This window comes from Aegilops tauschii, chromosome 2 (assembly GCF_002575655.3).
Source record: "Aegilops tauschii subsp. strangulata cultivar AL8/78 chromosome 2, Aet v6.0, whole genome shotgun sequence".
NCBI lineage: Eukaryota > Viridiplantae > Streptophyta > Magnoliopsida > Poales > Poaceae > Aegilops > Aegilops tauschii.
The window spans coordinates 391,061,342-391,073,704 of record NC_053036.3 but is presented as its reverse complement, the minus strand read 5'-3'; positions in this window follow the sequence as shown (position 1 = coordinate 391,073,704).

Genomic DNA, 12,363 nt, shown 5'->3' with positions numbered 1-12,363 from the left:
TTGTAGACTCGCCTTCTTGCTGCTTGCAGCTAGTCAAATCCACAATTGACATAGATTGCTTACATGTATCTTTGAAGTTCTAGATGAACCGGGCTTTCAGCTTCGCCCATGACCCGATGGAATTAGGTGGCAGTCCCTTCAACCAAGTGCGGGCAGTCCCATCCAACATCATGGTGAAGTATTTGGCCATCGCCACTTCACTGACCTCCAGCAACTCCATAGCCATCTCGTAGCTTTCAATCCATGCTCCGGGCTATAAATCTGCCGTGTAATTAGGTACCTTCCTAGGTCCTTTGAAATCTTTGGGCAGACGTTCGTTACGGATAGCCGGAACCAGACAAGGGACACCTCCGGTCCTCGTATCTATGCCTGCCTCGATAGAAGCCGTTGGGTAAACCGGACAAGGCTGGTAAGCTGTCAGCTGAGCCGCCTGCTCAGCCTCTTGACGTGCTCTGTCTTGATCTACCGCGTTAAAAGCTCCATTATGCGCCGGGCCATGCCCACCTGGCAAGTCACGGCACCGGATGTTGCTTGAGCCGGCCGCTGAAACCATGTGTCTGCTATAACTTGGGCTCCGGTTTAGACGAGGGGTTGAATGAATCCTGTCCCGGCTATATGAATATGCCTCCTGTTGTGCCAAAGCCGTCTGAAGAAGTTCTCTGACCCTGCGGGTTTCGACCGCCGTTGGAGAGTCGCCCTCGACCGGGAGAGCCGCGAGTCGTGCCGCTGCAGCGATCATGTTTTCCAATGGATTAGAATAATGACCCGGTGGTATTGGTACGTATTGAGGTGGGGCAGTATTCACACGGGGAGGTCCCATCACTTGCGGCTGAACCAGCGTTCCAAACCTGGGTGCCGTGGTTTCTGGCGGGTTACTAGGCCCTGCACCGGGCGTGTTGAAGAGGTTTCGAGGATCATAAACCGAAGGGAGCCGAGATTGAGCCTTCTGATGCCTCCTTCTCATGACCTCATTGGATGCATTCTGATCCATTGTGAGCCGGAAAGACTGCGCCTGAATCAGCTGAGTCTGGGCATCTAGAGCCGCCCGTTCTGCAGCCATCCTGATTCCTTCCGCTGCCAGATCTTCCTTGGCCTGCGCTATATCCAGCTTTAACTGTGCCACTTCTGCATCATGTTGAGCTTGATCCGCTGGGACGACCGTGGCGGTTAACAGGGCGGTCATCTTATCCGTGAGATCCATCAGCACCTGAGCCGGCGAGTGCACAGGGCCTCCTGTCCCAGCGGCAGAGTTTTGAACAGGTTGCGTGCCGGCCATGAAGATTCCAACCCGGCTTGGCGGCTCAAAAGGGTCCGGAATACTGTCGCCATTGGAACAACCCCCAAGCCTGCCATCTTGAAGTTGATACAACGAGTCCGTCTCACCTGTGGATGATTCACCATCAGAGCAGATGGCCGTCTCATCGCCAGATCAAGATCCTTTAGAGAGTCCTCCCTGGATGCATCCCACGAAAGCACGCTTCAAGGCAGGCAGAGTCCGGGCGGGTCTCGCACGCTGAGCCGTCTCGATGAGGTCGGTTCAGATGTCCGGCTCAGGGCCCGGCTCGCTGATCTTGCCAATGAAAACGTGGATTCCGCCGAAGGGGACCCGGTACCCGTACTCGATTGAGCCGGCGTCGGGGCCCCAGCCTGCATCGTCGATGTAGAGCTTGCCGCGACGACTCTTGGTCATCCGGCTCACAGCGTATCCCTTGAGCCCTTCGAAGCTGCCCTTCAAGAACTCAAATCCACCGTGCGCTGGCCCCACAGTGGGCGCCAACTGTCGTGGAATAGTCACGGCAGATGTCCTCGTGAAAGGACTTAGTCGTGGAGCCATCGCAACTAGGAAGCTTAAAGGGGTTAAAGCGGGACAAAGGACACGAGGGTTATACTGGTTCGGCCCCTTACGGTGAAGGTAAAAGCCTACTCCAGTTGAGGTGGAATTACTAGGGTTTCGATGACCAGGGAGCGAATCCGCTATGCCTGGCTACCGATTTGATGTTACTTGCCCTAAGCCGCCGGCGGGTCGTCCCCTTATATACACGGGTTGACGGCCCGCGGCCTACAGAGTCCCGGCCGGCTCATAAACAGTGTCCGACTCGGTGACTAGTTAATATTGCCTTACAACACAAGTCATGCCATTACGGCGGTTTATTACTACAGGCCTTAAATCGCCTATGGGCTTTAGGCCCTTTATTGAACCGCCATCTTCAAGCTTGATATTGGGCTTCATATGATGAATTGCCATAGCGTAACCCGGCCCCTCCTGGGCGGGTTACACTAGTAGTTATATCTCCAACACTACTCCCACCACTGGCCAGGCCATCCCTCCACTCACCCACACCCCCTGTTATTCTGCGCCGACGGCAGCCTCACACCGCAGCCGAACCAGTGAACTCTCGTACTCCTCTCCGTGTGGGCATCCACTGCCACGTCTTGCCCAGCTCCACGTCGTCCCCTTCCTAGGCCTCGCCGTCGTCCACCGCCGTGGTGCTCTCGGTGCGGCGTGGTCAATGTGGTCAACTGTAACGCCCCGGATGTAACTTTCCATATTTGTAACTCCAACTCTTGCCATTTTCGGCTATGTGTTATGATATTCCCTTCGTGGTCGGGTTTTGTCTTTCCTTTTGCATTTTTTTCATGTCATGCATCTCATATCACGTCATCATGTGCATCTCAGTTGCATACGTGTTTGTCTCATGCGTCCGAGCATTTTCCCAGTTGTCCGTTTTGCAATCCGACACTCCCACTTGCACCGGCGCACCCCTCTTGTCTCTTTTCATGAGCGGGTGTTAAACGTTCTCGGAATGGACCGAGGTTTGCCAAGTGGCCTTGGTACACCACCGGTAGACCACCTGTCAAGTTTTGTTCCATTTGGAGGTCGTTTGATGATCCAACGGTTAACCGGGTAACCGCATAGGCCTTTCGTGTGTTGCAGCCAAACACCCCTCCAAACAGCCCAATAACCCATCTAAGCCCCCTCCATGCTCTCGGTCGTTCGATCACGATCATGTGGGCGAAAATCGCACTCCATTTGGAGTCTCCTAGCTTCCTCTACCTATAAATATGTGCATCTCCCCCCAAATCCCGGGTACCGAAACCCTAGCCACGCCTCTCTCCGCCGCCGGACACGTCCGGATCGGGCCGGACACGTTCGCCGATGCGCCCGCGCCAACCAGAGCCCGCCACATGGCGCGCCGCTGCCTTCCTCCGCCGCCGGCCCGCGAGCCCGCGACGGGCCCCCCGAGCCCATCTCCGCCGCCGCCAGGTCCCGCGCCCTCGCCGCGCCGTCGCCCCGCCGGCGATCTCCGGCGACCCCGCCGCCTCGCTCCGGCCGCCGCCCGAGTTCGCTGCCGCGCCGGTGCACCACCGCCGCCGTCGCCCAGGTCGCCGCCCCCGCGCCGCGCGGCCTCCGTCGGCGCCGGATCCGGCCAGTCCGGCCGGCCTCCTCCCTCTCCGGCGAGCCTCGTCCCCTCCGGCCTCCTCCTCTCCATCTCCGGCGAGATCCAGCCCCGCCTCGGCATCCATGCCAAAGTCAACCCCAGATCCGCGAGGTGAAATTCCTCCAAGTCCCCGGATTTGTAATATTATGTGCCTCTGTTCATCGCATCATATCTCCTTGCATACTGCTCCGTTTCATGCGCATGATATATCAAAATGTTCATCACGAGATGCTCTTCATTTTGTTCTATTGTGCCATGCTTGTTTGTGTTCATCTGGGTGCTCAAATCTCTGATGCAAGAGTGCTATATGTTGTTTACTACTGTTACTTATCAGAACTTGATGTTTTGTTATTTTTGTTGCATTTGATGTGTGCATCTTTTAGGCATGAGCTCTATATGTGTTTTGATCTATGCCATGCCATATTTACAGGGGTGTATGCCATGTATTTTTGTGATCTATGTGGTAACTAGCCCTAGCATGCAAACTATGCTTCGTGATGTTTCTGTTTTCAGGGACAGGATTTTGCTTAGTCCTTTACGTGCGGTTATTTTGTTGCCATGTATCCATGTGGCTACACTGAGATCCATGCTTATTTTGAGTATGTTCAGTAAGGATGTTTTGGACATATGGTTATGCTCTATCGATCCATGCCTCTGTTTGCAAATATGGACTGTCCTAGCATGTCTCAATCTTGCTCTACTTTTGCTATAAAATGTTCCTGACAGAATGTTAACATGATATCAATTTTGCCATGGATGTTGCTAGTGATCCATCCATGCTATGAACTTGCTCTTGCCATGGTTAGCTTCATGAATATGCCATCTTGCTGTTGGTATGCTTGTGTTGTCATGCATTTCTTTGTGATGAGTGAATCAAGCTCACAAAGATGCCTTCATAATTCTGTTAATGCCATGCTCTGTTTTCTGCAAAGTCTGAAACCTATTAACGAAACTTGCTATGTTTACATGGGTGCCATTTTATCTTCTGCTCCTTTTTGGCTTATGGTCAGTAAGGGACTTTTGTTCTATGCATTTAGTAGATTCATGTCATGCCTTGTTTTGCTATGAGAAGTTCTTGTAGCATGTTTATTGCTTGCTCTGAACATTGCTTCCTGATGTTATTTCTGGCATGTTCAGTATTTTCACCAAGTCTGCGAAGCTGATATCTTTTGCACTTTTGCCATGCTTGTTTGAACCTGTTATTGGGTGAATTAGCTGTAGCTCAGTGTTGTTCTTTTGTCAAGCATCTCTTGTATATCACTGCCATATGCTTGGTTGCTATCTTGGGGTCCTGTAGCATAGTTACGTGATGTATTGTAAGTGCTATCGTGCTGTTAATCGCAGAATCGTGTCATCCTTGTTTTGCTTGCCATTTGCAAACCGTGCATCTGTTTCCGGTGATATTTATATCGATTTCGACCAAAATCATCTCATCTTTCCAGTGGCATACTTGGTTGATGCTTTGTTCATCCTTTTTCTTCCGGAGCACGCACATGCATCGCATATCACATCTCGCATATCATGCATGTATTGCATCATGTTGCTTGTGCATTCCCGTGATTGATTGTGGTTCCATTGCTTGTGTTCTTGCTGTGGGTAGAGCCGGGAGATGAGTACGCTTATGAGGAGCCTGTTGAGAACGCTTACGAGGATCAAGCTTTCGACAACTCTGAGAACCTTGCAGGCAAGATGACCATACCCTCGAAATCACTTCTATCTTTGCTTTGCTAGTTGTTCGCTCTATCGCTATGCTGCGCTACCTACCACTTGATATATCATGCCTCCCATATTGCCATGTCAAGCCTCCAACCATCCTTTCCTACCAAACCATTGTTTGGCTAAGTTACCGCTTTTGCTCAGCCCTTCTTATAGCGTTGCTAGTTGCAGGTAAAGTTGAAGTTGGTTCCATGTTGGAACATGGATATGTTGGCATATCACAATATCTCTTATTTAATTAATGCATCTATATATTTGGTAAAGGGTGGAAGGCTCGGCCTTATGCCTGGTGTTTTGTTCCACTCTTGCCGCTCTAGTTTCCGTCATACCGGTGTTATGTTCCTTTATTTTGCGTCCCTTACGCGGTTGGGTGATTTATGGGACCCCCTTGACAGTTCGCCTTGAATAAAACTCCTCCAGCAAGGCCCAACCTTGGTTTTACATTTGCCTACCTAAGCCTTTTTCCCTTGGGTTTTCGCGAGCCCGAGGGTCATCTTTATTTACCCCCCCCCCCCCGAGCCAGTGTTCCTTCGAGTGCTGGCCCAAACCGAGCGATGTCCGGCACCCCCTGGGCAACCAGGGTCTATGCCAATCTGACGTCTGGCTCATCCGGTGTGCCCTGAGAACGAGATATGTGCAGCTCCTATCGGGATTTGTCGGCACATTCGGGCGGCTTTGCTGGTCTTGTTTTACCATTGTCGAAATGTCTTGTAAACCAGGACTCCGAGACTGATCGGGTCTTCCCGGGAGAAGGTTTATCCTTCGTTGACCGTGAGAGCTTTATAATGGGCTAAGTTGGGACACCCCTGCAGGGTATTATCTTTCGAAAGCCGCGCCCGCGGTTATGAGGCAGATGGGAATTTGTTGATGTCCGGTTGTAGAGAACTTGCCACTTGACTTAATTAAAATACATCAACTGTGTGTGTAGCAGTGATGGTCTCTTTTCGGCGGAGTCCAGGAAGTGAACACGGTCTGGGTTATGTATGAATGTAAGTAGTTTCAGGATCACTTCTTGATCATTTCTAGCTTCGCGACCGTTGCGTTGCTCCTCTTCTCGCTCTTGTTTGCGTATGTTAGCCACCATATATGCTTAGCGCTTGCTGCAGCTCCACCTCATTACCCCATCCTTCCTACAAGCTTAAATAGTCTTGATCTCGCGGGTGTGAGATTGCTGAGTCCTTGTGACTCACAGATTATACCAAAACAGTTGCAGGTGCCGACGATACCAGTGCAGGTGACGCAACCGAGCTCAAGTGGGAGTTCGACGAGGAACGTGGTCGTTACTATGTTTCGTTTCCTGATGATCAGTAGTGGAGCCTAGTTGGGACGATCGGGGATCTAGCATTTGGGGTTATCTTCCTTTCTTTTGGATTTGACCGTAGTCGGTCTATGTGTGGATTTTGGATGATGTATGAATTTAATTTATGTATTGTGTGAAGTGGCGATTGTAAGCCAACTCTCTTTATCCCATTCTTGTTCATTACATGGGATTGTGTGAAGATGACCCTTCTTGCGACAATACCTACAATGCAGTTATGCCTCTAAGTCGTGCCTCGACTCGTGGGAGATATAGCCGCATCTTGGGAATTACATCAACGACCGACTTCCATCGGAAGAGTACTGTACGTGGAGAGGCTGACAGCTGGGTCCACGGCAGCCGCAAGGAAGTGCCTCCTTATTACGCGGAAAATAATTATTCCTCCACCTGACAGCGGGGACCCACCGGACGGGCCACCAGTATTTTGCGAAAAAAATCGTTTCCCCCTGACTGCTGGGACCCACTGGACGGGCCACCGTATTTCATGAAAAAAACGTTCCCCCCGCTGTCAGCTCGGACCCATCGGAAGTGCCTCCTTATTACACAAAAAAAATGAATACTCCCCCGGCTAGCTGGGACCCACCTTGGTGGGAGGCTGACTTGTGGGCCTACTAAGTTGACGGGGACGAAGGGCTTTGTCAACTTAGTCAATATGAACGATTCTAGCTCCAGTGACCATACGATGTCCATCCAACGGCCGTAGTGCATCTTCAACCTCTGGTCTTCTTGCTCCAGCCGCCCAAAGCAGCGCCGGTCGTGCCGCATGCTCCTGCCTCCCGTGGCCGGCTGTGCTGCCGCAGAGGCCTCACTGCCCCCTACTATTCCCACCGCTGGCCAGGCCCTGCGGCGACCGCAGCCTCACACCGCAGCCGAACCAGTGAACCCTCGTACTCCTCTCCGCGCGGGCTTCCACTGCCGCGTCTTCCCCGGCTCCGCGTCGTCCCCTTCCTAGGCCTCGCCGTCGTCCACCGCCGTGGTGCTCTCCGCGCGGCGTGGTGAACGTGGTCAAGGAACGACTTCCATCGGAAGAGTACTGTACGTGGAGAGGCTAACAGCTGGGTCCACGGCCACAGCCCAGTTTTTTTGTGATTTGCCAAGTAAGTCGCTTTGTCAGGCCTGTTGGGCTGCAAATCTTTCAAGACGAGGAGAGCTTTCATTCGGCTGGCCGAGAAAATGGCCCATCAGTAATGAGAAATGGGCTGTACATTTTTAAAACACATCAAACCGGCAATTAGTTTCAAATATCTTTTTTTTCATTTCAAGATTTTAAATTACATTAATTTTTATGCGTGGAGAATTTGTTGGATTTTATATTGATATACATTTATTTTTTAAATCAGTTTGAATGTGAGTCGAAATTTCGGGATTAAAAACAGTTCGGACCGCACCGAAATATGCAAAATTTCGTATAATTTTTTAACCGTGGCCACAATATGGGCTATAATGCTAACAAAAAGAATATGGGCTCCAAAAAAACCTTAAGAATTAGCAAATGGGCTGTAAATTATTAGAAATAATGGCAGATGGGTTGTATACTGTTTTCCACAGATTTGAGGCTTTCCTAAAAAAAGGTTGACGCACAAGCACTGACTGTTGGATGTCCATCCAACGGCCGTCGTGCTTCTTCAATCTGTGCTCTTCCTGCTCCAGCCGCTCAAACAAATGCCGGCAGGACTGCCTGCTCCCTCCTCCCCTGGCTGGCTGTCCTGCCGCGCAGGCCTCACCGCCCCACCGTACTCCATCGCTGGCCTAGCCATCCCTCTATTCACCCACACCTGCTGTTATTCTCCGGCGACGGCAGACGAACCAGTAAACCCTCGTACAGTCGTACTCCCCTCCGCGTGGGAAACAACTGCCGAGCCTTCCCTGCCTCTGTGTCGTCCCCTTCCTAGGCCTCGCCGTCGTCCACCGCCGTGGTGCTCTCGGCGCGGCGTGGTCAATGTGGTCAACGACCAACTTCCATCGAAAGAGTACTGTGCGTGGAGACGCTAACAACTGGGTCCACTGCCGCAGCAAGGAAGTGCCTCCTTATTACGCGCAAAATAATTATTCCTCCACCTGACAGCGGGGACCCACCGGACGGGCCACCATATTTCGTGAAAAAAAACGTTTCCCCCCTGACTGCTGGGACCCACAAGCTACACCTTCGCACGCAAGGAAGTGCGTCCGGGCAAAAAAACAAAACAATTAGCTCCCCTGTCTGCTGGGACCCACCAGCTACATCTTCGCACACAAGGAAGTGCCTGACAGTCGGGACCCACCTGGCCGAAGCGTACGTAGCATTGTCATTCTGGTCGCGAAGGTGTACGTACATATATACTGGTGGATGTAGAGGTGCGCACGTGTTGTAGTAGAGGCGCGCACGTAGCATGTACCCATACGTACAACGGCCAGGGTGCAAGAAAGAAAATACGGCCACGTATGTGTACATACGGGCGGGGTCTCGAACGCCTACTCGTGCATACGTACGGCGAGGGCTCGTTGACATGGCTGGGTCGGAACGAAGAAACAGCGTCGTCGTCGTGTTCATGGGGAGGCAACGGAATGCGTCGTGTTCATCGGGAGGCAACGGAATGCGTCGTGTTCATCGGGAGGCAACGGAACGCGTGGGAGCCAACCGGCTGGGTCGGAACGGAATGCGTGGTCGTGTTCATCGGGAGGGCTTGGATGGAACAGGTGATGGAAACGAGGCCTGGCGTACCGCAGAACGGAGGAAACGGCCTTGTGTTCGACCGGCCACGTTCGAAACGGGATCCTGTTCATCGGGAGGGGTCTAGCGTACCGCAAAACGGAAGAAACGGACCTCCTACGGTCGGAACGGGGGTCCTGTTGATCGGGAGGGGTGTGGCGTACCGCAAAACGGACCTCCTATGGTCGAAACGGGGGTCCTGTTGATCGGGAGGGGTGTGGCGTACCGCAAAACGGACGAAACGGACCTCCTACGGTCAAAACGGGGGTCCTGTTCATCGGGAGGGGTGTGGCGTACCACAAAACGGGACTCCACGGGATACTGTTCATCTCCACCGCCGACCTCCTCCAGCCTCCACGGGCTACCATCGACCTCCTCCAGCCTCCACGGGCTCCTGTTCATCCAGCCTCCACCGCGCGCTACTCCACCGGCTACTGTTCAACCACCCCTCCACGGGCACCCCTCCACCGTCTACTGTTCATCCAGCCCTCCACACCATGGGGTCCTGTTCAACCACCCCTCCACGCGCACCCCTCCACCGTCTACTGTTCATCCAGCCCTCCACACCACGGGGTCCTGTTCATCCAGAGGCAACGCCACCGCTCACTGTTCATCCAACCCCCCCCCCCCCCCCGCGCAACGCTCACTGTTCATCCCAGAGGCAGCATCGATCGGCTTCAGTTAGCAGCAGTAGCGAAGGAATCGCTCGATCAAGTTCAGTTAACAGCCATCGATCGATCCCTCGGGTTCAGTAACGCGTAGCCTGCAGTGCAATCGCTCGGGTTCAGTTAGAGCCCAACGCCTCGCTCGGGTTCAGTTAGAGCCAACGCCTCGCACACATGCGCGTACGTGTACGAGAGAAACGCGCATCGCTCAGCCCCCGACCTCCCACCGTAACCAGGAACTCCCCGAAATTTTCCTCGCCCTCGCTTCTACCACGGTTTTTTCCATCATGGACGGCCCAAAGAATGTCATGCAGCTGCGTCTCCGGCCCGCCCAGGACGAAAAGCCCATTTTCTGCCATGATTTTTTGTCATAGAAGTAGGAGCCCACCACATCTATGATGATACCGGGTTTTGTCACAATTATCGTCATAGAAGTGTCATATGTATAACAAAAAAAAATTGTTCAGCCCAAAATGTCACGGATGTGTCTTTTTTTTGTAGTGACGTGCCTTGCTGTCCCTACTGTCACTGGGAAAGGACACCGCAAGATTGAACCCAAAGCTAAGCACTTCTCCCATTGCAGGAAAGATCACTCTAGTAGGCCAAACCAAACTGATAATTCGAAGAGACTTGCAAAGATAACCAATCATACATAAAAGAATCCAGAGAAGATTCAAATATTGTTCATAGATAAACTTGATCATAAAACCACAATTCATCAGTCTCAACAAACACACCGCAAAAGAAGATTACATCGAATAGATCTCCACAAGAGAGGGGGAGAACATTGTATTGAGATCCAAAAAGAGAGAAGAAGCCATCTAGTTAATAACTATGGACCCGAAGGTCTGAGGTAAACTACTCACACATCATCGGAGAGGCTATGGTGTTGATGTAGAAGCCCTCCGTGATCGATGCCCCCTCCGACGGAGCTCCGCAAAAGGCCCCAAGATGGGATCTCATGGGTACAGAAGGTTGCGGCGGTGGAATTAGGTTTTTGGCTCCGTATCTGGGAGTTTGGGGGTACGTAGGTATATATAGGAGGAAGAAGTACGTCGGTGGAGCAATGTGGGGCCCACGAGGGTGGAGGGCACGCCTAGGGGGGTAGGCGCGCCCCCTACCTCGTGCCTTCCTGTTTGATGGCTTGACGTAGGGTCCAATTCCTCTGGATCACGTTCGTTCCGAAAATCACGTTCCCGAAGGTTTCATTCCGTTTGGACTCCGTTTGATATTCTTTTTCTGCGAAACTCTGAAATAGGCAAAAGGCAGCAATTCTGGGCCGGGCCTCCGGTTAATAGGTTAGTCCCAAAAATAATATAAAAGTGTATAATAAAGCCCAATAATGTCCAAAACAGAATATAATATAGCATCGAACAATCAAAAATATAGATACGTTGGAGACGTATCAAGCATCCCCAAGCTTAATTCCTGCTCGTCCTCGAGTAGGTAAATGATAAAAACAGAATTTTTGATGTGGAATGCTACTTAGCATAATTTCAATGTAATTCTTCTTATTGTGGCACGAATGTTCAGTTTTAATATGATTCAGGATAAGAGTTTAATGTTGACATAAAAACAATAATACTTCAAGCATGCTAAACAAGCAATTATGTCTTATCAAAATAACATAGCCAAAGCAAGTTATCCCTACAAAATCATATAGTCTGGCTATGCTCCATCTTCCCCACACAAAATATTCATATCATGTACAACCCCGGTTTTAGCCAAGCAATTGGTTCATACTTTTTAACGCGCTTCAGCCTTTTCAATTCTTACGCAATACATGATCGCAAGCCATGGATATAGCACTATGGTGGAATAGGGTATAATGGTAGGGGTTATGTGGGAAGACAAAAAAGGAGAAAGTCTCACATCAACGAGGCTAATCAACGGTGTCGGACGTGGGGTTCCGGCAAATCCTTAAGGTTCGAACACTGGGATGCACGTGAAGTCTTTCCCTCCTACCGATCTACGCCCTAGCTCGCTAAGATCTCGCAGACAAACTCGACGAACTCACAACACAAAGGGACACGAGATTTATACTGGTTGGGGCCACCGTTGTGGTCTAATACCCTACTCCAGTGTGGTGGTGGTGGATTGCTTCTTGGGCTGATGATGAACAGTACAGTGGGAAGAACAGCCTCCTGAGGTTGAGGTGTTCTTGTGCTTGGTGACTTAGCGGGTGAGAGCTGGGTGAACTGCTCGATCAGATCAGATGGGATCCAGCCGAGATGAGATGATCACTCCCTACTGTGGCGGCTAGCTCTACTTATATAGGCCCTGGTCCTCTTCCCAAATATTGAGCGGGAAGGGAGCCAACAGCGGTGGGTAAATTTGAAGGGGAACAGCTAGTACAAGGTATCCTGACAAAAGCGGTCTTCGCCTGCAAAAGGCTCTGGTGGTGACGCCGTCTTGGGCTCCACGATGACCTCCGTCTTGCCGTCCTCCTGGTCTTGGTCTCGTTGCACCGATATAGCAACCTTTGCATGATGCCTCGGTACTCCTCGCCTGCGCTGGCCTCTATAGCACCAAAGA